General features: G+C 45.5%; 1 long non-coding RNA gene across 5 annotated transcripts; it reads left to right on the forward strand.

Moving 5' to 3' along the window:
- Positions 1–448: 448 nt before the first annotated feature.
- On the forward strand, positions 449–27,375 carry LOC127696148 (uncharacterized). Of its 5 annotated transcripts, XR_007980176.1 has the most exons (10): positions 449–592; positions 5,430–5,459; positions 9,509–9,659; positions 11,256–11,432; positions 13,010–14,666; positions 16,261–16,392; positions 16,719–18,178; positions 24,779–24,934; positions 25,278–25,416; positions 27,193–27,375. It is a non-coding gene; the product is annotated as an uncharacterized LOC127696148 (long non-coding RNA). The 5 variants fall into 5 exon arrangements; XR_007980175.1 differs by lacking the exons at positions 24,779–24,934; positions 25,278–25,416; positions 27,193–27,375 and adding an exon at positions 20,351–20,677 and having other exon boundaries at positions 16,719–16,917; positions 17,880–18,178; XR_007980173.1 differs by lacking the exons at positions 24,779–24,934; positions 25,278–25,416; positions 27,193–27,375 and adding an exon at positions 20,351–20,677.
- The last annotated feature ends 128 nt before the right edge of the window (positions 27,376–27,503 follow it).

The raw sequence follows: 27,503 nt of genomic DNA on the forward strand, positions 1-27,503 counted from the left end.
ACACTGAGAGGTCTTGGGGAACACAAGAAAAAGCCAGAGTTCCAGAGTTTGTCTTATAGAAACTAGAAAACAAGGTTGGAGAGATGGCTCGGTGGTTAAGAACACTGGCTGCTCTTCCAGAGGTCCTAGGTTCAATTCCCAGCAACCACTTGGTGGCTCACAACCATCTGTCATGGGATCTGATGCCCTCTTCTGGTGTGTCTGAAAACAGCTGCAGTGTACTCATAGACATTAAATAAATAAATAAATAAATAAATAGAAACTGGAAAACATTAGATGTCTAAACAAACAAGAAAAATTAAAAACAGAAACAGAAACAGATATTCAGGGGGTATAGTGGTTTGACTACACTTGAAAGTGGCAAGGTGTAGCCATGTTAGAGTAGGTGTGACCTTGTTGGAGTAGGTGTGGCCTTGTTGGAAGAAGTGTGCCACAGTGTGTGTGGGCATTAAGACCCTCCTTGTAACCGCATGGGAGTGTCTGCTAGCAGCCTTCAGATGAAGATAAAGAACTCTCAGCTCCTCCTGCACCATGCCTGCCTACATGCTGTCATGCTCCTACCAAGATGATAATGGACTGAACCTCTAAAACTGTAAGTCAGCCCCAATTAAATGTTTTCCTTATAAGAGTTGCCTTGGTTGTAGAGTCTCTTCACAGCAATGAAACCCTAACTAAGACAGAGGATGACTTTGAGTTCCTGATCTTCCTGTCTCTACTTTCCAAGTCCTAGAAGTACAGGTTTGCATCACCATGTCAGGCTTGTTTGAGTGTTTATATTGTTTGGGGCTTGGGTTTTTTGTTTGTTTAGTTGGTTGGTGTTTGTTTATGGTGTTTATGACAGGGTCTCATTTAGCCAGGATGGATCCTAATCTTCTTTGTGTTGAGCATGATCATGGACTGCTGATCTTCCTGACTCCACTTTGCACATTTTGGGATTATAGGTACAGAACAACATACCAGGTTTACAGTGGTGCACGCCTTTAATTCCAGCACTCAGGAGGCAGAGACAGGTAGATCTCTGTGAGTTTGAGGCCAGCCTGGGCTACAAAGCAGGTTTCAGGACAGCCAGGGCTGTTATACAAAAAAACTTGTCTCAAACTCTCCCCCAAAAGAAAGGGTTAGGGAATGAACCCAGGACTTTCTGCACCTTAGGCAAGCGTTGTACCTACTGAGTTGTATCCAAGTCTATGGGGTGGTTTGAATAAAAATGGCTCCCACAGGCTCATATTTTTGAATACTTGTTAACCAGGGAGTGATGCTATTTGAAAGGATTAGGAGGTATGCCATTGCAGGAGTAGAGATGGCCTTGTTGGAGGAAGTGTGTCTTTGGAGGTGGATGTTGGGGTTTCAAATGCTTAAGCCAGGTCTCTCTCTCTCTCTCTCTCTCTCTGTCTCCACTTGCTGCTGTGGATATAGAACCCTCAGCTACTCTCTGCTCTAGCCCCATGTCTGCGGCACGCCTCCATGATGATAGTGGACTAAACCTCCGAACTGTAAGACAGCCCCAGTTCAGCCCTCTCTTTTATTAAGAGGTGCTGTGGTCCAGGCCACTCATGACAACCCTCTTAGGTCAGCTTCCTGAGTTATAGGCAGGCAAATCTTAGTTTTACTTCAAAAAAATAAAATAAAATAAAAAACTAGGACCCCAGGCCCAGGTGTAGTGTTTAGTGCATGTAATACAGAACTTGGGAACCTGAGGCAGAAGGATTGCCAGAAGTTCCAGGCCAGCCTGGGCTAAGAACAACCGATCTGATCATTGATTACTATTTAAACTATTTAAACCTGTCTCAGGAACATTCTTGCTAAACTGTGATCCGCATTTCTCCCAGCTCAGTAGATACTTATGTTAAGGGCTTAGAATACAACTGTTAAGGAGATGCCTAGAGAATTTCTTTGATCTTTCCACTTGTCCAGTAAAGTGGTGGGTACAGAATTCAGTAAGAGTACCAAACTAAGTCATAATGGAAGATTCTAAGATTGCTGCCGTAGACTTTGGGCAAGCTCTCCCGGCCAACAGTTATGTTAAGAAGCACTCGTCAATGTTCCTTGAGTGTCTGCCTTTCAAGCCACATGCATCAATGGGCCAACCAAGCTAGCATTGAGCCACTGAGAATGTGAAGCTAGGACTCACTTGATTGTTACCTGTCAAAGCCAGCCCTTGTTAGGGGACTGCATGCACTACAGACCATCTAACATAGCAAGCCGTAGGTCCTTTGGAAGATTTGAGGACTGGGAAACACAATTCAGATGCTGTGTTACACACGTTGATTGTTGCTGAGAGGTGGTGTACACCTTTGAGCCCAGCCCTTGGGAAGCAGACTCAGGTGGATCTCTGGAAGTTCAAAGCCAACCTTGTCTACAGAACTAGTTTCAGGACAGCCAGGGCTACATAGAAAAACCCTGTCTCAATAAATAAAAGAAAAAACAGTTATGCTAGGAATTAAGAATTTGGGGCTGGCCTAGAGAAACGGTTCGGTAGTTAAGAACACTCGCCGTTCTTCTCAAGGACCTGGGTTCAGTTCCCGGGACCGACACAGTGGCTCACAATGCCCTGTAACTCCAGCTCCAGGGATCCAATGTGCTCTTTCTGCTTCCTTGGGTGCCAGGTAGGCATGTGGTCCACACACACCTTTGTAGGCAAGCACATACATAGAGTAAAAATGAACATTTAAAAACCAAAATAGAATCTTTTTTTAATTTGTTTGCATTACCACACCCAGCTAAAATCATTTTTAAAAGGAGTTTGGATTTGGTGATGGTGCTCACAGCTTTTTATCCCAGCACTGGGGAGGCAGAGGCTGCTGAGGCCTGCTCTCCTAGCATAACTGTAGCCATTTTGTTTGCCTGCAGCTAGTCATTGTACACGGTTACAAGGAAAGCGTCTCATGTCCTAGTTGATTGCATAGTCTGTTATGTTCTGTGCTTTGGTGTTCTACCAATCACAATAGAGGTCAGTTAGGACTGCTTTGTATAGTTAGTCACAGTCAGCTTGGACCCGAACCAACCGCCAGGCAGCACTAGCTGCACCTGGGTATGAGCTTTTACGGTCTTTGCCTATATAAGCTGCCCTGGGTTGGACACCCGCATAAGAGAGACCAGCACCAACATAAGAAGCCGATTGGAATAAGACTTCCATTTTAAATGGGGGTTTAAATACATTTATTTATTTAAATTAATTTAAATTAATTTAAATAAGTTTAAATAAAGCGTTAAATTCCCAAGACCTCCTGGGGAATTGACATTCCATTGGGCAGAAAGAGACACGTATGTAAGTATCGGTTGGCAAGTTGGGATATGAGCGCTGGGCAAGTCAACGTGCCCCATCACAGTTGAATAACCCAACCGATGAGGACAGGGAGTGAACCATGAAGACATGCTCCTAAGGAAGTCCCCCATCCATAATCCTGACTGGAGGAATAACAAGGCACAGATGTTTATGGATTTCAGGCTTAAAAGATCCGTAGGCTTCTGGCTCAGGGTTGCAGTTTAGCTCCTGAGTCTACACTGTGTCCCTGATCCATTAATCTTGGAGTATACACTCAATAAACCAGCCCTATTTGACTGAGATTGGTGTCTGAGTGGTTTGTGCAGCAATTCCCAGACCTCAACAGAGACAGGCAGATCTCTGATTTTGAGGCCAGTCAAATTTACAGAGCAAATCCTAGAATAGCCAGGGCTACATAGAGAAATCCTATATTGAACAAACTAGAGAAAGGCTGAAGTAGAAATGTCTCGTTTCTTTGGAAAGTTAGTTATGTCAAATGATGTTTTGCTGGGGCACACAGCATATGGGTCCTGAACAACTGGAGCAGGGCTATCTCAAAAGCTGTTGCCTGTCTGTGGGATATGCTCTTCTAGCTGGCCTGCCTTGTCTGGTCTCAGAGGGAGAGGAAATGACTAGCCCTGCAGAGATTTGATGTACCTGGGTGGGGGATATCCAGAGATCTCCCACCCACTCAGAGGAGAAGGGGAGAACAGATGGGGGAAGAATTGGGGGAGGGGTTGCCTTCCTCCAGACACCTCATCCGACTGAAGACTCCAAGACACAGGCTGAGACCCACAGAGGACAGACTTGGGAACTTCCAGCTACACATGAACTCTCTTGCAAATCAAATGGCCACTGAACTTGGGGAAAGTTACATGATGGTAAGGGAAACATGATGTCTATCTAGATTAATCGAATGTCGTTTAAAACCAATGTTAATACCCTCACAGACTGTACAACCCATGGGACGATTGTTTCAATAATCCCTTGTCTTCCCAACCCCACCCTTACCCTCTGGCCTAATTGTGTTACCCCTCTGGCCTGTGTTGGGTTTTATACTTCCACCCCACCCAAAATTTTCACTACAAATGACACAGTCACTCCAGTGACACCTCTCCTTTAAAAAAAGTAAAAGGGGGAGATGTGGGACCATGAAAGGTATCGTGGTCCCCAGTTGCACTAAAACTTGAAGCCCCAGAGACCCCGGAGGGACAGTAGGAGCTTTGCCTGTTCCAGGGCACTAGCCACAGCATCCCATAGATTTGTGGCCATCAATCACTTAAGGGCAATGCCCAAGGCCCTCCACATGTAGAGAATGTGAGCTGTGGTCACATAGGCTCAAGACAAATCCATTCTTAGTGAGATGCCTAGAGGCCTGGAGGGCTTAGCCAATAAGCTTTCCTTCCCAGACATTCCTCCCTGCAAAAAATATCCTAAGAAGTGGGAAATGGTTTTACACGTCCATTTTCCACCATGACAATTAATGCCTTAAAACTGTAGACGGCCTCGTTCCGTTGAGATCGCCATGGGGAGCCATGAAGATGGCCTTTGCCTTCAGAGCCGTCATCTAGTCTCCAGTAGGCCTCCCTGTGCTCTCAGCCACTATTGCCACCAAGTCTCAAGCCCAGCCTGTCACCGTCCAGCCAAGGACTCTCCCCCTGGGACCAGCCAGAGCTCCCCTCTTTTCTCCCTAGCGCTAGGCTAGATCCAACCTACAAGCCGAGACCCTGTTCTCAGCTTCCGCTACTTCCAGCAGCGCCTGAGAACCTCAGGGCACCAATGTCTCCTCAGGCTCAGGGACCCCACACACACACACACACCCCAACCAGATCCAGCTGTCCCACACCTCAGACTGTGCTTTCCCTCCCCTGGAGCTGTGTCTCAGGGCTTTCCTGTGGCCCAGCACCTGCCCAGTGATGGCACGGGGTGAGCGCAATCATCCCTGGTGTCCCGCCTCCCCAAGTGCCCTGTGGAGGAGCAGACTTGGGACCTGCAACCCTACAGAAGTCTATTTTCTACTTCAACCCTGTGGGTCAGGGGGACAGAACTGTTGGTGCCTTAAGTCACCAAGTCACCAACACAAGCACTGCAGTGAGTCCAACAGTGATTACCCAAGAGACTACCAACTGATGCCAATTTCTTTCTTCCTTTACTTTTGTGACAGGGATTGAACCCAGAGCCTCAGACTTGCTAGGTAAGCAGTCCACCACTGAGCGTGAACACGCACACAAAGACTACTGATACTTTTACTTTCTTCTTTTTGGGTGATAGTCTTTCAAGTTCTCACTCTATAACCCAGGTTGGCTTTGAACGCTTTTGAATTTAAGGAGAACTTCGTTTCAGCCTTCTGAAGGTTGAGATTACAGGCACAAGCCACAATGACTGGCTAGCTCTTGCTCTCTGTCTCTCCCTTTCTCTCTCTGTCTCTCTCTGTCTGTGTCTCTTGTCTGTCTCTTCTCCCTCCCTCTCTCCCTCTCCCTCTCCCTCTCCCTCTCCCTCCCTCTCTCCCTCTCCCTCTCCCTCTCCCTCCCCCTCCCCCTCCCCCCCCCCCCCCTCTCTCTCTCTCTCTCTCTCTCTCTCTCTCTCTCTCCTTTCCCTCTCCCCTCAGGACTCCCCACATGCTTCTCTATGTGCCTGTCTGTCTGTCTGTCTGTCTGTCTCTCCATGTATCTGTTTGTGTGTTGCTGTCTCTGTCTCTTTCTCTCTGTGTGTGTCTCTGTTTCTGTCTGTCTGTCTTTCTCCGTCTTCCCCGCCCCAGGGCTGTCCCCTAACAGCCTTGGACATCATTCTTCCTCACACACTATCCATTTTGTTTGGGGATAGTTTTCCTCACTGGCTGGCTGGTAGCCATGGAGATTCACCTGTCTCTCATTACACCGTATATGACTTTAAATTTTCTCTACTGTGTTCATTACCTTGTGTATGACTGTGTGCCTGTAGAAGTCGGGGGCCCTTCTTAGTGTGGGTCCTAGACATCAAACCTAAATCATCAGGTATGGCAGCAAAGGCCTTAGCCTGCTGAGCATCTCAGCCACCCTGCCAGGAACTTCACTGACCGAGCCATCTTCCCAACCCAGGACTGATTGACTGATTGATTGATTGATTTGGTTTTGGTTTTGGATTTTCTTTTTTTTTAAAAAAAAGATTTATTTATTTATTTTTATGTATATATAAGTACATTGTAGCTGTACTGATGGTTGCTGGGAATTTGAATTCAGGGCCTCTGCTTGCTCTGGTTGGTTCCAGTTTTGGTTTTTCAAGACAGGGTTTCTCTATATAACCCTGTCTGTCCTGGAACTCTCTCTGTAGGTCAGGCTGGCCTCAAACTCAGATTCACCTGCCTCTGCCTCCCTACCATCTACCCTAGAAAATTTTTATGACAAGAAATAGAATCCTGGGGCTGGAGAGATGGCTCAGTGGTTAAGAGCACTGACTGTTCTTCCAAAGGTCCTGAGTTCAAATCCCAGCAACCACATGGTGGTTCACAACCATCCCTAATGAGATCTGACACCCTCTTCTGGAGCATCTGAAGACAGCTACAGAGCACTTATCATATACATAAAATAAATAAAATCTTAAAAAAAGAAAGAAAGAAAGAAAGAGAATCCTATCTTTTTTTTTGTTTGCTTGTTTTTAGTTTTTTGAAACAGGGTTTCTCTGTGTAGCCCTGGCTGTCCTGGACTCATTCTGTAGACCAGACTGGCCTTGAACTCATAAATCTGCCTGCCTCTGCCTCCCAAGTACTGGGATTACAGGTGTGTGCCACCACTGCCCAGGTGACACCTTCTTGATAGAGCAGGTTCTCAGCCCATTCACAGCCACTGTAGCCAAATTCAAGAACTGTGCCCCACCTCCCCACTTGAAGCGATCCAGCTGCATCTCCCACACTGGAACCTGCTCTGGCCTCAGTCACTCAATGGGTCACATTTATTCACTTATTTGAGACAGGGTCTTCCTGTGTAACCTGCCTGGCGGAATTTGCTATTAGAACAGGCTGGCCTCGAACACACAGAAATCTACCTGCCTCTGTTAGGAATAAACAGTTCAGTCCCCAGCAGCCACATGGTGGGCTCACAACCATCTGAAATGGGGTCCGATGCCCTCCTCTGATGTGTCTGAAGACAGCCACAATGTTCTCTTACAAATAAATGTCTTTTTTAAAAATTATTTTCTAATGGTCATAGTTTAATCCCAGCACTTGGAAGGCAGAGGCAGACAGATCTCTGTGCTTTTTGAGGCCAGCCTGGTCTACAAAATGAGTTCCGGGACAGCCAGGGCTACAGAAAGTGTTTGCTTGTATTTTTGAGCACCATGTGTATGTTGTGCCTGCACTGGACAGACAGGACATCCGGTCTCCTTGGAAATGGAGTTATAGACAGTTGTCAATCACAATGTGAACAGATCTGAGCCCAGGGCCTCTAGAAGAGTAGCTGAGGATTCTCACCTGCTAAGTCATCTCCTCAGCCCCTGCCATCTTGACAGGAAGAACAGGAAATACTCTAGCTTCTGCAGACCTTGCAGCCAGCCACTCAGGGGTCCAGGGGACAGACTTGCGCGGCAAGCGCCTTTACCGGCTAACCCATCTCATCAGCTTCTTTTTACATTTTATATTTTATTTATTTATGGTTTTATTTGTTGGAGACAGGGATTCATTACAGTTCAAGCTAGCCTGGAACTCTCCATGCAGCTAAGCTGGCCTTGAATCCCTGTGCTTCTTCCTACCTCTACTTCCCAAGTACCAGGATTATGGATGTAATCCACCATTCCCACCATGAAAATACTGGTGACACAGTACCCACGGGAAAGCCACTATTCTCAAGACAGACACAGAGCTAAGAGCAATCTCTGCTGGGATGTCTTTCATAGCATATTTTGTTCAACTGTTTTTTTGTTGTTGTTGTTGTTGTTTGTTTTTTGTTTTGTTTTGATTTTTGGTTGGTTGGTTTGGTTTTTTGAGACAGAGTTTCTCTGTGTAGCCCTGGCTGTCCTAGAACTCTCTCTGTAATCCAGGCTTCTTTTGAACTCAAAGATTCCCCCTGCCTTTTTCTCCCAAGTGCTAGGATTAAAGATTTGCACCACCACCACCAGTTGGCTTGTCTGTTTGTGTTTTAGATTTATTTCTTATGTTTACAGGTACTTTGTTTGAATGTATGTCTGCAGACTGGAAGAGGGCATTGGATTGTGAGCCAGCATGTGGGTGCTGGGAATTGAACTCTGGACCTCTAGAAGAGCAGCCAGCGCTCTTAACCCCTTGGTTCAAGTTTTATATTGCTTTTTCAAAGAAGTGTTTTGGAGCTGCTGGAGGCTCTCCCAACCTTATACATACTTTCTGAGTAACTGAATAATGCTAATTTGAGATTAATGTGGTTTTTACTGAATATGAAGACCAAAAATTTCCTTATTTTGGGAAAATAGTGAGAACATTAAAAAGAGAAGAACTAAAGAGCAAAGAGAAAAAAACTAGCAGCAAAGACAGCTGCGGCACCTCAGGAAGCTGAGGCTTGGACATTGTGTAGGAGGAGCTTGGTGTGCCGAACAAAACTGTTTCTCAAAACTAAAACAGAGGGCCATCTAGATGGCTCTGGAGAAAAAGACACTTCCTACCGAACACCCAAGGTTCCCTCTGCAGCATCCACATGGTAGGAAAGAACAGAGTCCTGAAGTTGTCTTTCTACCTGCACCATGGCGCACATACTCACACACACACTCACACTCACCAACACACACACTTACTGACATTCACACACTGACACACACACATGCACCCATACACATCAATGCACACTCACACACCTACTCACTGACACACACATTCACACATACACTTACACACACATCAGTACACACACTCACATGCACACACACTCACTCACATACATACAATCACACACTTATATACATACATCAACACGCACATAAAATAAAAAGAAATAAATTTTAATAAAGAATACAAAAGAAGGCTGAGGCGATAGCCCAGCTAAGTGCTTGCCTAAGTAACATAAGCAAAGGAGTAGTAGCCAGCTGAGTTAGCACAGACTGGTTTTTTTCCATTTAACTTTTGCTGTCTGCAGAGTAAACCCAATGGGTCTGTTCCACGTAGGGAAGTTCTTTTCACGGAGCTACACCTCAGAGTTTAGATTCACATGTTTACCTATTTGCAACAATAATGACAAAAACTTTTTTCTTTTGTCTATTTATTTGTTTGATTGATTGACTTTTGTTCTCTATTGTCTCCTGGTGAAGACATAACACACTTTGCAGGGAAGAGAAAAATAAATCAGGAACTGACCTGGGAACTTCCTCTCTGCTGGCTGGCTTTTTTGGAGCTGGAAGGCGCTGTGTGGAGGATCAAAGACGCAGTGGTTGCTCAGAGAAGTGGACCCTACATGCTGCGGTACAACCTGCCATGTGCTGTGCACCCACAGGCACAACAGTGGCAAGCTTGTCATGGGGTAGCCAACTACTTCCTGACTGGATTTGAGGTCTGCTTCACACGTGGGGATTCCTAGCGGATACTGTAAGGCTGATCCAAAGCCCCATTGTTCTGGACTTCTGGAGTCTATGGGGAACATGCTGCTGTTGTTTTGCTAAGTGGTCATGCTACCAACCTGCCCTCCAACTACTTAGATTTGTGTACCTAGAGTAATACGGCTCTCAGCCTTGGGCCTTTGGCTTCCTTCAGGTTCTTTATGCAGTGGGTAGCAGTTAAGAGAGACCCAGTATGTGGCCAAAGTGCTGAGAACAAGCACTATTGTGTGCTCGGTCTTATATAGGACATCTCTATTAAAAGAATAATAAATAGGGGATGGAGACACAAATCAACAGTTAGGAACATTTGTGGTTCTTGCTTAGATCCAAGCTCAATTCTAGCACTAATATGGCCGTTCACAACCCTCTGTAGCCTCAGAGGATCCCTGATGGGTTCTGCTGGCCTCCATGAGCATTGTACATGCATACAGTGTACATACATGCTTATAGGCAAACATTCATACACATAAAATAAAAATAAATGCATCTAATTTTTTTCAATAAATAACAGGAGCTAGAGAGATACCTTGGTGTTAAGAATGCCTACAGCTCCTATGGAGAACCTGAACTCAGTTCCCAGCACCCACCTCAAGCAGCTCCCAGCCTCCTGAGATTCTGGCTCCAAGGGAACTAGTGCCCTCTGCTGGCTGCGGTGAGCGCCAGCATTCTGTGTACACATACTTACACACAGACATATACGTGTACGCCTGGTTTAGAATAATAAAAATGTTAAAATAATTAGTTAAGACCAGCTATCTGTTAGCTCATTTGTTGTTAACAAGCACTGTACTTTATGTACACCATGTAAGGGTCCAGAACTGTTGTCTTTAAAGCACAGGGACAATGAAAAATAAAATATACTTATTCGCTATCCTCACAGGATTAACAAATGTCCTTGTTTTCAGAAAGGGTTCAGTGTGTATCTCACTCTTGGGAGGGGAGGGGGGCGCGTGTGCTTGTGAGTGTGTTGCTGTTCTGTGATTTGGGGACTTAGAGTTCTGCAGGCTTTGACAGTGGAGAGCAGATTCTCCTTTTTTTTTTTTTTTTTTTTTGGTTTTGTTTTGTTTTGTTTTTTGGATTTGGTTTTTTCGAAACAGGGTTTCTCTGTGTAGCCCTGGCTGTCCTGGAACTCACTCTGTAGACCAGGCTGGCCTCAAACTCAGAAATCCACCTGCCTTTGCCTCCCAGAGTTCTGGGATTACAGGCGTGCGCCACCACCACCCGGCTCAGATTCTCCTTCTTCAGAGGAGAATGTGATATATTGAATCTGGGACCTGTGGGCTAATTCCTACTAGTACAACTATCACCATAGCAAAGAGTTTTCCCTTGTCTATTTATATCAGCTATTATTATAATATATTCGCCGCAAAGCTTGGGAGAGTGCTATAATGGCCCTGAACCATAGGGTACTTCTCACAATTATGAATTACTGAATAATCTTGTACTCTATTTCAAACAACAGGAAAATGCCTGGCTTGGTACTGTTGGTGAGGCTACAGTTACAAAGTAAAACCAAATGTACTGGAATAGTGGTGCTTGGAGAAGATTCAAAGCAGTATTAAGGATGGAGAATATAACTTACTTATCTCAAATTCCCGAAGATGAAGTCTATGACAAGAAGCCAGCACTAGCGTGCGAGGTTAGCAAATGCTTTAGCCACTTTCCTGGGCTTGTCTGCCAATCCTGAACTCCCTCCAAATTCTCAACTGTAGAACTATACAGCAAAAGAACTTTACATGATTATTTAATCTCCTGAGTTCTCAAAAATTCAAAGTTAGCCAAGTGTGGTGGCTCACTCACTTACCCCAGGCCTGGGGACACAGGGCTGAGTGAGAGCTCCTTCTACCTGTCACTGTGCTGTGTGCACTTGTGATCACAGATGTGACGTGTGGCAGCTCACACCTTTAAGCAAACACAGGAGGCAGAGCCAGGCGGGTCTGTGTGAGTTCAGGCCGGCCACTCTACAGAGTGAGCTCCAGAACAGCCAGTGCTATGTAGAGAGACTGAGACCCTATCTCAAAAAATAAAAAATAAAAATAAAAATAAAAACCGTGTGCTCTCTCAGCCTCCTGCTGGCGCCTCCATGCCTGCCCCTCGCCACCAGACTTCCCTATCAGCATAGGCTCTTTTTTTTTTTTTATCTTTAATTATAATGTTTATTCCAAAGAAGACACCAGATACCCTAAACAGGAGCTACAGATGCTATGCTGCCAGGTAGGAGCTGGGAACTGAACCCAGGTCCTCTACAGAACCAGCAAGTGCTCTTAACCATCTCTCCAGCCCACGCTGTGGTCAGGACAGGATCCCAACCTGTGGTCCTAGCCAGCCTGGAACCCATTTTGTCCACAAGGCTCTGCTTGCAAGTGCTGGGATTATAGGGTATACCACACGCTATGCTCGATTCCCCTGGATCTTAGAAAGATCCTGCAATTACAAGCCCACAAAACTGTAGCTTAGAGACGGCTGCTAGGATACCTTCCTTTAAGAGAGCCCGAAAGTGAAAAGCTGAGAAACGAACAGAGGCCCAGTTCACGGGAGCTGATGAAACCAATCTAGGCGAGTCTGTGGAATAGTTAGCCAACATGTAAGTCCGATGGACCAATTAGTTATCTACAATTCGTACGAAGACAGTGTTTAGAGCTGAATTGCTAAATGACAGCATTATCTAAGCAAGGAATTTTTCTCTCCCAGTCTATGTTCTAAGAGCTGGAGATTTTAGTACACAGTGGGGGTAAAGGCAACAACATCAACAGCCAATCAAGAGACACTTGTCTGAGAACATCGATGAATGAAAACCAGGGGAGGGGCTGGCTCCGATTCCAGAGTCTAGAGGCCAAAACCACCTCCAGGAGCGGCCTAGCCCTGGCACACACACGGGCTTGCGGTTCTATCAAGAAATTAAAACCTAGGGAGAGTGAATTAATTTTCTTATCTTCAACTCATCAATCACAAGTCTATTAAATATTAATGTGTCAAGCTAAAATGATCTCTAGTTCTCCAAGAGGTACCTAGGTTACACAACTCAACTCCACCAGAAATTATAAATGGGCTGAACACACACACACACACACACATTCAGAGAGAGAGAGAGAGAGAGAGAGAGAGCTATATTGATAGACTACTTACTGTGCTATAGTATTTTATTCTTTCTTTCTTTCTTTCTTTCTTTTCTTTCTTTCTTTTATTTTTTCTTTTATTTTTTTCTGTTTTCCTTAGCACAAACTGGCCTTGAATTCTATATCCTCCTGACTCTACCACCAAGATCATATATCACCATAGTCATGCCCTATTTTTCAAAATATTGCTTTGGAAAAAAACAGCTAGAGAAAATGTATATTACCTACAAGATTTGAATGACTGATTCATATGTTTAAACTCCATTGACCAACAGACAACTCATTCTACAAAAGGGATTTTTTTAGTCTTTAATTCAATAAGTTAACTTAAGAAACGTTGTACTGGCGGTAGCCTGTAATCCGGTACTCAGAGCTCTGAGAGAGAAGAAACACCATAAGTTCTGTGCCAGCCGCTGATAGTGAAACCCTGCCTGCACAACCAGGAGAATACAATGTATAACAGGGCAAGCACCGGCGTACATGCTGCGACCCCAGTGCTCAGAGCAGACCAGACGGCAGGAGGACCCGGTGTTCAAGGTTATCCTCAACCACACAGCCACGTCTCTTCCCCGTTCTCCGCCCTCGTGCTGGGTGTCCTTGTCTGCCTTCCTCAGCACAGATTCCCACCATTTCAGAACCAAATAATTCCCGGCCAAGAGACAGAAGCTAAGTGGCCCCAGTTTTTGAAGGATGCAGGTTACAACTGATAATAAGGCCACGTACGGGATGCTGGTGAGATTGCTTAGCAGTGAAAAGCCATGTGGAGCTCTGCAGAAGACCTGAGCTGGGATTCCCTGCTCCGTGTCAAGATCTTACAACAACTACCTGTATTACAGGTCCAAGGGCCCCAGACACTCTTTTGGACTCCAAGGGCACATGTGCTCATGTGTACATACTCCCACACAGATACACACACACACACACACACACACACACACGATGTTAAAGTAAATTAAATCTTAAAAAAACACAATAAGTGGCCTGGCATGGTGGCACATGCCTGTAATCCCAGTACTTGGGAAGCAGAGGCAGGCAGATTTCTGAGTTCGAGGTCAGCCTGGTCTACAGAGTGAGTTCCAGGACAGTCAAGACCACACAGAGAAACCTTGTCTCGAAAAACCAAAACAAACAAACAAACAAACAAACAAACAAAAAACCACACACACTCAATAAGTAAATAAACAAATCAGGAGCTGGAGAGATTTCTCATCGGCGAAGAACTCTTGCTGGGCGGGCAGTGGTGGCACACGCCTTCCCAGAAACTCAGAAGGCAAACAGGTGGGCTGCTGAGTTTCAGTTAAGGCCAGCCTGGTCTACAGACAAGTTCCAGGACAGCCAGGGCTACACAGAGAAACTGTCTGTCTTGAGGTGGGGAGTGGGGGGTAAGGAACACTTGCTGTTGTAGTGACAGTTTTAGTGTCTTTAAAAAACACAGAAATCAAACCAGGCAGTGGTGGCGCACACCTGTAGTCCCAGGGGAGGAAGAAGCAGGCAGATTTCTGAGTTCGAGTCCAGCCTGGTCTACAGAGTGAGTTCCAGGGCTATACAGAGAAACCCTGTCTTGAAAAAAACAAATCCAAAATACTAATTAATTAATTAATTAATTAATTAATTAAAATAAACCACAAAAATCGTATAAGAATGTGCTTTCATTTTAATCCCAGGCAGAGGGACAGGGGGCTGCTTCAGACTGTCTGTATCTGCTGACTCATCATTTGCCTCCTGCTTTAGCAGAGGCATGGTCTTCCCAGCTGCAGGTAATTTCTGTGACTGTGTGGCCTTGGGAATTCTGGGAACTTTTCAGAGGCTATATAAAAGCTAGGACCCCCAAGGTAGCATAGGTCATTGTTGGTCATTCATGGGGGTTGAGTGTGGTTTGTTAGTAGTTGAGCTCAAAGAAGAATTCAAAAGAAAGAAATTAGATTCAGGGATCCCTAGCTGTCTCCCCTAGTGATGGTTTGTATGAGAGTGGCCGCGGGAATGGCACTGTTAGGAGGTGTGGCCTTGATGGAGGAAATGTGTCACCGTGGGCGAGTAGGCTTTGAGACCTCTTTCCTAGCTACCTGGAAGCCAGTCTTCTCCAGTTTGCCTTCAGCAGAACAAGAATTCTCAGCTCCTTCTGTGCCATGCCTGCCTGGGCACTGCCATGCTCCTGCCTTGGTGATAATGAACTGAACTCTGAACTGTCCTTATAAGAGTTGCCTTGGTCATGGTGTCTGTTCACAGCAGTAAAGTCCTAACTATGACACGCCTCTGTTTTCTCCTATCTATTGTTAGGAGGGTGAAACTGGGGTCGGGGTGGGGTGGATAAAGGGTGTGAAAAAGAGGAACCCACAAAGTAGCAAAGACAGCTACATGCTGTCCTAGCAGAACACCCAGGGTTCGATTCCTAGGACCCACATCACTACCACCTAGGACTCCAGTTCCAGGAGAGCTGACCTCTTCTGTCAAGACAAGCGTGTGTGTGTGTGTGTGTGTGTGTGTGTGTGTGTGTGTGTGTGTGTGTATACCATATGCATTTACATATTTTGGTTTTGGGGGACAAGATCTCTCTGTGTAGTCCTGGCTGTCCTGGAACTCACTCTGTAGACCAGGCTGGCCTCAAACTCAGAAATCTGCCTCCCTATGCCTCCCAAGTGCTGGGATTAAAGGTGTGTGCCACCACCACCCAGCTTGTTTTTTGGTTTTTAATATTGAACTGTGTGTGGTAATATTCATAAAGGTCCTCACACCACAGCCTGAGTGCTATGATTAAAGTATAATATTGCCACAAAAAAACAAAAGTCAACCAGGCATTATAGTACATGTCTTCATTCCCAGAACTTGGGAGGCAAATGTGAAAAGATCTCTTAGTTTTAGGCTAGCCTGGTCTACAAAGTGTGTTCCAGAGGAGTCCAGGATACAAAGTGAGACCCTGTCTCAACACACACACACAAAACAAACAAATAACAACAACAAACTGGTACTATTTTTTAAAGAAAAAAAAGCAGGTATAGCTTCAGGATGAGACACTAGGAAATTGTGTGCTTGGAGCTGCCCTGAGCCAGCCCATGTCTCCCCATACCAAGCCATTGTTACTTTACCACCTCACACTGAAAGCAGCACACCCATCTGCACAGCTCAGCGTGCAGTTTCTGGTCTTCCTCCCCGCCCCATGATCTACCCTAGCATGTTAGATTAGTAATAAGTATGTGGAGCTGTCTGTGCTTGGCATGGACGCACCATGACCCCATGTGTGGGCCTACATATGGTCCCATGTGTGACTCCGTGTGTGACACCATGTGACTCCATAGGTGACTCCATGTGTGGCTCCATATGACTGCATGTGTGACCCCATCTGTTCCTTCATAGGTGACCCCATGTGTGACTCCATGTGACTCCATGTGTAGCCAACATGATTGACCCCCATATGTGACTCCATGTGTGACCCCATCTGTGATTCCATGTATGACTTCATGTGTGGCCAACATATGTGACCCCCAGGTATGACTCCATTGTGACCCCATGTGTGACCCCATCTGTGACTCCATGTGTGGCCAACATGTGTGACCCCCTATGTGTGACTCCATGTGTGGCCAACATATGTGACCCCATGTATGACTCCATTGTAACCCCATGTGTGACCCCATGTGACTCCATGTATGATCCCATGTGTGGCTAACATGTGTGACCCACATGTGTGAGTCCATGTGTAACCCTATGTATGACCCCATGTGACTCTATGTGTGATTCCATGTGTGACCCCATCTGTGGCCCCATGTGTGGCCAATATGTGTGACCCCATGTGATTTCATCTGTGACCCCCCCAGGTGTGACTCCAGATATGACTCCACATGTGATCTCATGTGTGGCCAATATGTGTGACCCCCTGTGACTCCATGTGTGACCCCCAGGTGTGACTCCATAATGACCCTAGGTGTGACTCCAGATATGACTCCATATGTGACCCCATGTGTGGCTCCATGTGACTCCATGTAACTCCAGGTGTGACTCCATGTGTGACTCCAGGTATGACTCTGTGTGACTCCAGTTGTGACTCTAGGTGTGACCCCAGATGTGACTCCATGTGTGACCCCAGGTATGATATATGTGTGACTCCAGATGTGACCCCAGGTGTGACTCCATGTGTAACCCCCAGGTATGACTCCATGTGTGACTCCCCAGGTATGACTATATGTGTGACTCCAGATGTTACCCCCAGGTGTGACTCCAGGTATGACTCTAGCTGTGACTCCGGCCACCCCACCTTCCCTGCTATGATGATCTATAAGTGGGGTGAGCTAAGATAACCACTCTCCTTTAAAAATCAAAACAAAACAAAATGCATCAAAGAACCACGAGTGACTCACAGAATGTTTAAGACATTCTAAGGGGAGGGCGGGAAGATGGTATCCTAGCAGCTGCCTCTGGAGTGCTGGGGTAAAAGGCATGTGCCACCACGCCCAGCGCAGGTCATTTGGAAGGAGGAGGGGAGAGGAGAAAGCAGACCCTTACATTGCCTTTATTCTGTTTCTAGTTAGAAAGTTAATTTGACTCATAGATAGCTGTGGTAGCCCACTCCTTTAATCCCAGAACTCAGGAGACAGAGACAAGCAGATGTCTGGGCATTTCAGGATTTCAGGGTTTCTCTGTGTAGCCGTGGCTGTCCTGGATTGACTCACTCTGTAGACCAGGCTAGCCTTGAATTCAGAAATCTGCCTGCCTCTGCCTCCCAAGTGCTGGGATTACAGGCATGCACCACCCGGCTACACATGTTAATAACACACACAAAAAATGTTAAAGAGGGGGCTGGAGAGATTGCTCAGCAGTTAAGAGCACCGACTGCTCTTCCAGTGGTCTTGAGTTCAAGTCCCAGCAACCACGTAGTGGCTCACAGCCATCTGTAATGGGACCCAATGTTACGCTTCTGGTGTGTCCGAACACAGCTACACTGTACTCATATAAAATAAATCTTTTTTTAAATGTTGAAGAGTATGCCGTGCATGGCCCTCCTTTGCAGTTGGACAGAGGGACAAGGTCATGTGACAGCCCCAGGGGCAGGCTGAGTAAACTGCACGCTTCCCACTCTGGTTGCCACCTCATCTACTGCCTCCAGCTGTCTGCTTCCCATTTCTCTTGGTCCCCACGACCTGCCTCAGAAAACGGATGCTCCACCCTCCTCTGCCGTCCCTGCCGCCCCAGAGGGAGGTCTTTCTGCTTCCATGGCATCTGACACCTGTTCTGACTTTTGCGGGCATCAGAAATAGATGGTACAGAGACGTGCATGCAGGTAAAACACTCATATATATATATATATATATATATATATATATATATGAAATAAAATAATAAAATGAAATAAATGTTTCAGAGAAAATCCACAAAAACCAAAAATAGAAACTCTAGTTAAAAAGTTTTGTTTCCTTCCTTTCTTCCTCTCCTCCTTGTGTGTGTGTTTAAGATAGGGAATCTCAGTGTAGCCAGATCTGCCTCACACTAGCTCACCAGGTTGACTTTGAACTTGTGACCCCTACCTAACTCTCCTGAGTAGTTACAGGGTGGGGACACCAGGCCTAGCTCTGGGTTTTTATAAAATAAAATGTCCTGGGTGGTGGTGACAGCAGCATACACCTTTAATCAAAGCGCTCCGGAAACAGAGGCAGGCAGATTCTGAGTTTAAAGCCAGCTAGGTCTACAGTGAGTTTCAGGATAGCCAGGGCTACTCGGAGAAAACTCTGTCTTAAAAAACAAAAACAGACAAAACCAAGTCTATAAACCATAATTTTCTTAGGCAGGAGAATAGACAGTTTGAACATCAGACAGACACTGGTTTCTCACTCATCAGTAAAGGGATCAGGAAAAACTTACAAGGAACCAGGCAATTTAGCAGAATTGCTCTTCAAGGTGACTTGGAATAACCTTTACTTTGTTAATTTGAGACAGAGTCTCACTGTGTAGCCTGTGTGCCTGAGCTTACAGTGACCAGGTTGGCCTTGAACGTTCAGTGATCCTCCTTGATGTGTGGGAGAATTTTCCCAGGGAAACACAACACACATACAGAAAGGAAGCCTACAACAGACCAAAGTAATAGTCACACAAAGTCCAGCTTGAGGACGCTGTGAGTTTTTACTGAGGTTACTGACAGGGTATGGATGAGAGCTTTCTTACAGGAGCAGGGATAACTCAAAAGAAAGAAAGAAAGAAAGAAAGAAAGAAAGAAAGAAAGAAAGAAAGAAAGAAAGAAAGAAAGAAAGAAAGAAAGAAAGAAAGAAAGAAAGAAAAGAAAGAAAGGGAGGGAGGGAGAGAGACAGAGAGAGAGGCAGCTAGAGAGGTGGATGGCTGAGCTGTTAAGAGCTCACGCTGACCTTGAAGAGGACTGGAGTTCAGTGTCCAGCACCCACGTCCAGCTCCCTTCGGGGGATCTAATGTTCTTTTCTGATCTCTTCAGATACCCAAGTACACGACACACATTTACACACATACACAGAAATAAACATAAATCTTCTTCTTTTTTTTATTTGGTTTTTTCGAGACAGGGTTTCTCTGTATGTTCCTGGCTGTCCTGGAACTCACTCTGTAGACCAGGCTGGCCTCCAACTCAGAAATCCACCTGCCTCTGCCTCCCAGAGTGGTGGGATTACAGGCGTGTACCACCACCGCCCAGCATATAAATCTTCTTTTAAAAAGCAGATGCATCACCAAAGTCCACCTCAAAATAGTTGAGGATACAGCAGCCTTAGGCCTGGAGCGCCCTGCAGGCCTTGATGGTATCTCTCCTCTACTGCTCCACTGGCTGGTGCCTGCTCCCTAGATAGTTGTTTATTCCATCTATAGCTAGTGGAGAGCCTTTGAGAATCTTGCCAGTTTCCACCATCCTAGACTTCAGCCTTTCTCTCCCTCCTGGAGGGAGAAAGCTGTTGTATCCTATTACAACCTTTGTAGGCTTTGATTTTTCTTTCTTTTTTTTCTTTCTTTCTTTTCTTTTCTTTCTTTCTTTTTTTTTTTTTTTTTGATTTGTTTTTTTCAAGACAGGGTTTCTCTGTATAGCCCTGGCTGTCCTGGAACTCACTCTGTAGACCAGACTGGCCTCGAAATCAGAAATCTGCCTGCCTCTGCCTCCCAGAGTGCTGGGATTGCAGGCGTGTACCGCCACTGTCCAGCTGGCTTTGATTTTTCAAAACCTACTTTAATAAGGGTTCTTAAACACTTCGACCTCCCTTTTATCCCACCACTCAGCAAAGTAATAGGAAACAAGGTGGTGGACCTTTAGAAATAGTTCTTTGGCAGAGAAGTGGGAAGGGGTGGATGGGGGAACAGGGGGAGGAAAGAGAGCTTATGGGACTTTCGGGGAGTGGGGAGCCTGGAAAGGGGAAATCATTTGAAATGTAAATAAAAAATATATCGAATAAAAAAAAGAAAGAAATAGTTCTTTGGGGGTGATTCCAATCTTTGCTGTCTGAAGTTCCGTCCTTTAGTATAACACCAACACAAATTAGCAGTAGCTGCAGTCCAGTCCACTTGGCAATCGCCAGTCATGGATCAGCAACAGCAGTTCAATCAGAAGAAACGGAGAGCTCAGCAAATCGGCCTGAGTCAGCAGAAGCCCAAGAAGTCTCCAGAAGACCACGGGAAGGTCTTTGGTGAGTTACCAGCAGCGTGATGCAAGGCGAACCAATACAAGAGCATCGTCAGTGAAGATGAGCAAGATGAGCAAACACCAGAGCCTCCTCCACTGTCTGTGGGGTCATATTTATATCTTTCTAAACATCGCATATCTGCTTCAGCAAAACATCTCTTATGTGTGTCTGCTTTAGCATTCTAAATATCCTTTCACCCGTCTGCCCCAGCGAAATGTCGTAGGACACAACTGAGTTTCCAAACAAACCAGAAATTTCCACTTGAAACCTTCTTTTATTTTTTAGATGATTTATTATTTATCTATTTATCTGTGTGCGTATGAGTTTGTGTGAGTGTATGTGCACATGTGTGCAGACACCTGAAGGCACCAGGTATCTTGTCTATCATTCTTGGCTTATTCCTTTTTAAATTATTATCTTGTTTTTATGCATATGGATAAAGCCAGAGGAAGGCATCAGACTCCGTAGATCTGGAGTTACAGATGTTTGTGAACCACCTTGTAGGTGTTGAGATTCAAACCTAAGTCCTTTTGGGGAACAGCCAGTGCTCTTAAACACAGGGCCACCTCGCCAGCCTCCTGGCAGAGTTTCTGCCTGAACGTACGGCTCATGTTTTCTGGGCTAGGCTGGAAGCCCACAACCCTCAGAGATCTTCCAGCAAGAGCCTCACTCACACCTGGGTGTGTACTGAGCACACAGCTTTTTTTATGGCTGTCAGAATCAGAACTCCAGTCCTTGTAGTTGTGAAGCACACACTCCTATCTGCTGAGCCAACCCTCTACCCTCAACTCCCAACTTAATACTTTCTATTTTATTTTTTTAACCTTTGTTTCTAAGTTTGTGTTGTAGCACTTTTCTTCAATATCATGTAACTTACTGATCAGGACTGTTTATAAATGTAACACCTAGCCTATATATGTGTGTGTGTATGCACACATATGCATGTGCTCATGGAGGCCAGAAACCATGAGTCACCTGATGTGAACACAGGGAACAAAACTCTGGTCCTCTGAGACAGGATCTCACCAAATAACTCTGGCTGGTCTGGAACTTACTTTGTAGACCAGACTGACCTTAGACTCATAGAGATCCACCTGCCTCAGCTTCCCAAATGTTGGGTTAAAGGTGTCCATCACCACCCAGTCTATCTTCTTTTTAAAGAAAAACAAAAAACAAACAAAAACATAGTATATTAACTGAAGAAACATATTGTTTAACTGCATGCTCAGAAAACTTTCTACTTCTGCGTGTGGGGAGTCTTTTTTTTAAAAAGATTTATTTATTTATTATATGTAAGTACACTGTAGCTGTCTTCAGGCCCCCAGAAGAGGGCATCAAATCTCATTACTCAGGACCTTCAGAAGAGTTATCTCTCCAGTCCCATTCTAAGGATTTTGATCAGTGCATAATTGTAGCCCAAAACCTCACAGTGCCCCCTCAGTAGATTCAAAGTCAATACATGTAATTAAGAGCTAAAATTGTATTATTACTTATATAACGAGAGCATCAGGGCTAATCCCAAAGAAGTGTCTCAGCAGCTTTCATTGGGAAGTTAATCAAATCTGTACAGAAAAGACTCCCCGGGGGTGGGGTGGGGAGCTGGAGATGGCTCAGTGGTTAAGAGCACTGACTGCTCTTCCAAAGGTCCTGAGTTCAAATCCCAGCAACCACATGGTGTGGCTCACAACCATCCATAATGAGATCTGATGCCCTCTTCTGGTGTGTCTGAAAACAGCTACAGTGTACTTACATATAATAATAAATAAATCTTTGGGCTGGAGGAGCCAGACTGAAGCAAGCAGAGGTCCTGAGTTCAAATCCCACAACCACATGGTGGCTTACAACCATGTACTACGCTACAGTGTACTCATATACATTAAATAAATAAATAAATAAATAAATAAATAAATAAATAAATAAATAAATAAATCTTAAAAAAAAAAAAATCAGCCGGGCGGTAGTGGCACATGCCTTTTAATCCCAGCACTTGGGATGCAGAGGCAGGTGGATTTCTGAGTTCAAGGCCAGCCTGGTCTACAGAGTGAGTTCCAGGACAGCCAGAGCTACACAGAGAAACTCAGTCTCAGAAACAAAACAAAACAAAAAAATCCTTAGAATGGAGCAAAGTGGGCTGAGTCACATGACACCAGCGCTCCTTACCTTCGGAAAGCTGCCCCCCCCCAGCGGCAGGGGTAGGGTGGGGTGGGGAGGGGCGTGTCCACATTTCATAGGAATATCAGATATGCTGGGTTTGATTTTAAATTTTGAGGTAATAAATTACTGTGACTAGTTGCTTTATTTGACAAAGTATCCCAACGACTTGGATAGAATGTATTATAGTCAGGCTTGGTGACACACGCCTGTAAACTGTAGGTGAAGGCAGAAGGCTCCCTCTCCAGCCCCAGGCCAGCCTCAGCTACAGGGTAAGACCCTGTCTCAAAACAAACAAGCCCCGGTAAGTAGATCCCTTCGCTCTGCTCGAATGCCAGTGTTTATTCTTAGATGGAAAAGTCCTTGGGGACTACAGAAATGCTCTTTTTGGAGAAAAGGAAGTTTTAAAAATAGGTGTGTGTGTGTTGTGACCTAACAAGCTGAGTGGGCAAACGCAGGCCCAGAGCAGAGGGGAAGGCTGGGGTGGCGAGCCAGCGGTGGGAGTGGACAAAGAAAGGAAACCCAAAACAATGGCGCGCCCCCCTCTGCTCCGGGAGGGTCACATTGGCTCCAACCGCGCGGCTGGGGACTGGAAATCACCTCTGAATTCTCCATGTGGCTCTGAGAAGAGCAGCGGCTCCAGGACCAGGCGCTTCTCCAGACCCCCCACTTTCTAACCTCGCTGCTCAGGATGGGGTCGCAGGCGATGGCGGCACCTCAATTTGTCTCCTCCTTTGTGTTTATTTAGTATTTTTTCTTTTCTTTCTTTCTTTTTTTTTTTTTTTTTAACTTAGAATCTCACATAGCCCAGAAACCTGCTGTAGCTGAGGATGACCCTGAGTTTCTTGATCCCTTGACTTCTTGAGATTCCAGACAGTGTGCCACCACTCCCGTGCTTGCTTGACAATTTCTATAGGGGTCAAATTTATCAGTGATGTCACAAACTCTTTTCGTTGAGAAAACTGCTCTTAAACCTGCACTCTGGGGCTGAAGAGATGGCTCAGTGGTTAAGAGCACTGACTGCTCTTCCAACCATCCTGAGTTCAATTCCCAGCCACTGTGTAGTGGCTCACAACCGCCTGTAATGGGATCTGATGCCCTCTTCTGGTGTGTGTGAAGATAGATTTTATATATATCTTATTTATATATATATAATATATATACACACATATATGTATACTGTATATACTCACATATATATATATATATGTATGTATATATATGCGAGGAGGAAGAAGAAAGAATGGTTTTGTTTTTTGTTTTGTTTTGTTTTTTTTTGTTTTTGTTGTTTTCCGAGACAGGGTTTCTCTGTGTAGCCCTCGCTGTCCTAGAACTCACTCTGTAGACCAGGCTGGCCTCGAACTCAGAAATCCGCCTGCCTCTGCCTCTCAAGTGCTAGGATTACAGGCGTGCGCCACCACTGCACGGCTTGTTTTTGTTTTTGAAAACAGGGTTTCATATAGCCTCAAACCTTCTATGTAGTTAAGCATGATCTTGAACTTCTCATCTAAGGTTTAGAATACAAGCCTGTAATCTTGGCATTTGGCAGGCATAAACAGTGAGTCCCAGGCCAGCCTGATCTACAAAGCAAGTTCCAGGCTAACCAGGGAAGGTTCCATAACGAGATTCCATCCCCCAAACCAAAACGATTACGACGCAGGACTGGAGAGACACGTCCATTAAAGTACTATTCGTGCACCAGGCGGATTAGCTTGGACCTCAGAGCGCATACAAATGCCTGGTGGCCCGGAAGCACCCGTTTTCCCAGCACTGAAGGAAGAGAGAGGGAATGCCCCCCAGAAAGCTGGTTAACGAGCTCTGGGTTTGCCTGAGAGACCCTGACTGAGTGAAGGAGGTGGAGCACCGCTGACACCCACCCTGGGCCTCCACAGGCATCCGCAAACATGTGCACACGAGGAGGGAGAGATCAATGCACATAAGTGTGTACACCACACACACACACACACACACACACACACACACACATACAAGGAAAAGAAGGAAGGAGTGCTCTGTGTTGTTTATCTCCACCTGAAAAACATTAGTGTGTTTTCCCAAAGTCACAGTCGGGATTTCTCTAACTTGGGCACCTCATGTAACAGGAAATGCCTGGTCTGGAGCTGCTGTTGTGTCGATGACCATATATGGTCTCTCACCTGATTTTATCGTGATGTTCGTCTCATCTCTTTGCAAAGGGGAAGTGTGGACTCACAGTTCTGGTCCCAAGTGCTCAGAAGCTATGATTTGATCTCCTTTAGGTAATGCACGGCTGTTGGTATGTCACATGCTCAGGAGAAAGTAGCAAGTTGGATCAACTGTATGGATCATTCTGGGAAGAAAGAAATTAAATAAAATTAGTTATATTTCAGGCTGAATTATTTATTCAGTTTGTTTGCCTGGGTCCTCCTGATGAATGGGGGGAGCTCATTTGCTCTGAGCTCCATTTGACCTCAGGGAGCCCCTTCAGAGTCCTTACCCATCCCCCAATCATTTTGCTCCACGTGCACTATCAAAGCAAACCAGTCTTTCCACCTCAGACCTTACCGGTGTCCACACACAGTGTCTGTGCCGTTGAGTAACCAGCTCTTCTCACGTTTCAAGTGACCATGAAGTCTCCCGGGGTTCACTTCAAATACAGAACGCATGCCAGAGACGTGCCTCAGCCGTGGAGCACGCGCTACTCTTGCAGACGACCTGAATTTGGATCCCATCATCCACATCAGTTTGGTCACATCTCCGGGTAATTCCAGTCCCATGGGAATTCTATGCCTCTGGCCTCTGAAGGTAGCTACACTCAAGCACACATACCTCTACACACACACACACACAATCTTAAACATAATAATAAATAAGTAAATAATAATAGAATACAGGACGCTCTTCCTCCCTCCATCCTTTCTTGTCTTCTTTGCTTCTTTGTCTCTTCCTGAGATGTTATCTCATGATGCAATCCCAGGCTGACCTCAAATTACAATATGCTCTTGCTTCTCAAGTATAGGGATTATAGACAGGTGTCATCAAAGCCTGGATAAGCATCCTAAAATTCTGTCTTTTTTGGGAGAGAGTGGGATGGTGGGGCAAGACACATTCTCCCTGTGTTACCCAGGCTGGCCTCAGACTCAAGAGATCCACCTGCTTCTGCATCCTGACTGCTGGGATTAACGGCCTGAGCCGCCAAGCCTGGCTAACAATTTCATTTTAACAAGTGCTCAATTGCTGCTTCTGTATGCTTTATGTCTAAACTAACAAGGGGATAAGCTGTTATATCTGTCACTATGGTTTATAACTCCCTTTGGAAATGGATGCTATTTTTAATGAAAAAACAACTAATTCCTTAATTAATAAATGAATGCTGCTTTCGGATCTCATTAGTGAAACACAGCCAGACTGAAGGCTATACAACACGTGTGCAGGATGTGAAGACACGGGCTTGCTGGTGGCGCTGGAAAACAGAAATAAACTTCTCTTTAGGCCCGAGGTTCTTCGGCTACTGCCACACCCACTGCGGCCAGCTGTGGAGGTGCACACCTCTGAGCCCAGTACTTGGAAGGTAGAAGCAGGCAGATCTCGGTGTTCAAGGCCAGCCTGGTCTACAGAATGAATTCCAGGACAGCCAGGGCTATGAAGAGAAACCCTGTCTTGAAAATTTTTTAAAAAATTAAGATCAAAAAAGGGAGACAAGGTTTTTTCGTCTACCAGTTTCTGTCAATGAGGGCCTCAGGGCAGGAATCTGGAGCAGGAACTAGGGAGACTACTGGCTCACCTGCCCAGGGGAGGGGTGGTGGCTACTCCAGGTCGTCAGTTTGACCACACCTGGAATGAACTACAATCCAGAATTAGAGGGCACACCTGTGATCCAGATCTTTTTTTTATTCTTTAAGATTTATTTAAGCCGGGCAGTGATGGCGCATGTCTTTAATCCCAGAACTTGGGAGGCAGAGGCAGGTGGATTTTTTGAGTTCGAGGCCAGCCTGGTCTACAGAGTGAGTTCCAGGATAGTCAGGGCTACACAGAGAAACCCTGTCTCAAAAAACAAAATAAACAAACAAAAGATTTATTTATTTATTTTATATGACTACACTGTAGCTGTCTTCAGACACACCAGAAAAGGCCATCAGATCCCATTATAGATGGCTGTGAGCTACCATGTGGTTGCTGGGAATTGAACTCAGGACCTCTGGAAGAGCAGTCAGTGCTCTTAACCACTGAGCCATCTCACCAGTCCTGTGATCCACATCTTGAGACTGGAAGACACAAGTTTCTGACCTGGATCTTGGCATGGAGATCTTGAGGTATTGTGGCTATGAAAAGCTTAGGCCCAGGCAGGGTAGTACACACTTTTAATCTCATGAGACTGAAGCAAGGAGATCTCAGAGTTCAAGGTCATCCTGTGACAAAGCAAGTCCCAGACACCGGCGTGGGTGGTACGTACCTAAATCTGGGCCACACCTGGCAATGGAGGCCTGAATTGGAAGGAAGATTCACTCTTCATCGACTGCTTGTACTTTCTTGCCAGCACATCTCTTGGAACCTACTGCTTCAGGATTCTAGCTTCTACAGAAGACCAGCTGAAACACCCAGCCTCGTGGGACTGAGCAACTGCTAGACTCTTGGACTTTCCATTCACAGCTGACCATCGTCGGGTCAGTTGGACTGCAGACACTGAGTCATCACAATAAATTCCCTCAATATAGAGAAACATTGCATGAGTTCCATAACTGTAACTTTAGAGAACCCTGACTGATATAGGGGGTATCACCCAAACTGGGTTGGGTTCTTCCACAGCAGCCACCAGTTAAGACAAATTCTCATAGACAGGGCCACAGG

This window comes from Apodemus sylvaticus, chromosome 11, assembly GCF_947179515.1.
Source record: "Apodemus sylvaticus chromosome 11, mApoSyl1.1, whole genome shotgun sequence".
In the NCBI taxonomy this organism is placed as follows: Eukaryota; Metazoa; Chordata; class Mammalia; order Rodentia; family Muridae; genus Apodemus; species Apodemus sylvaticus.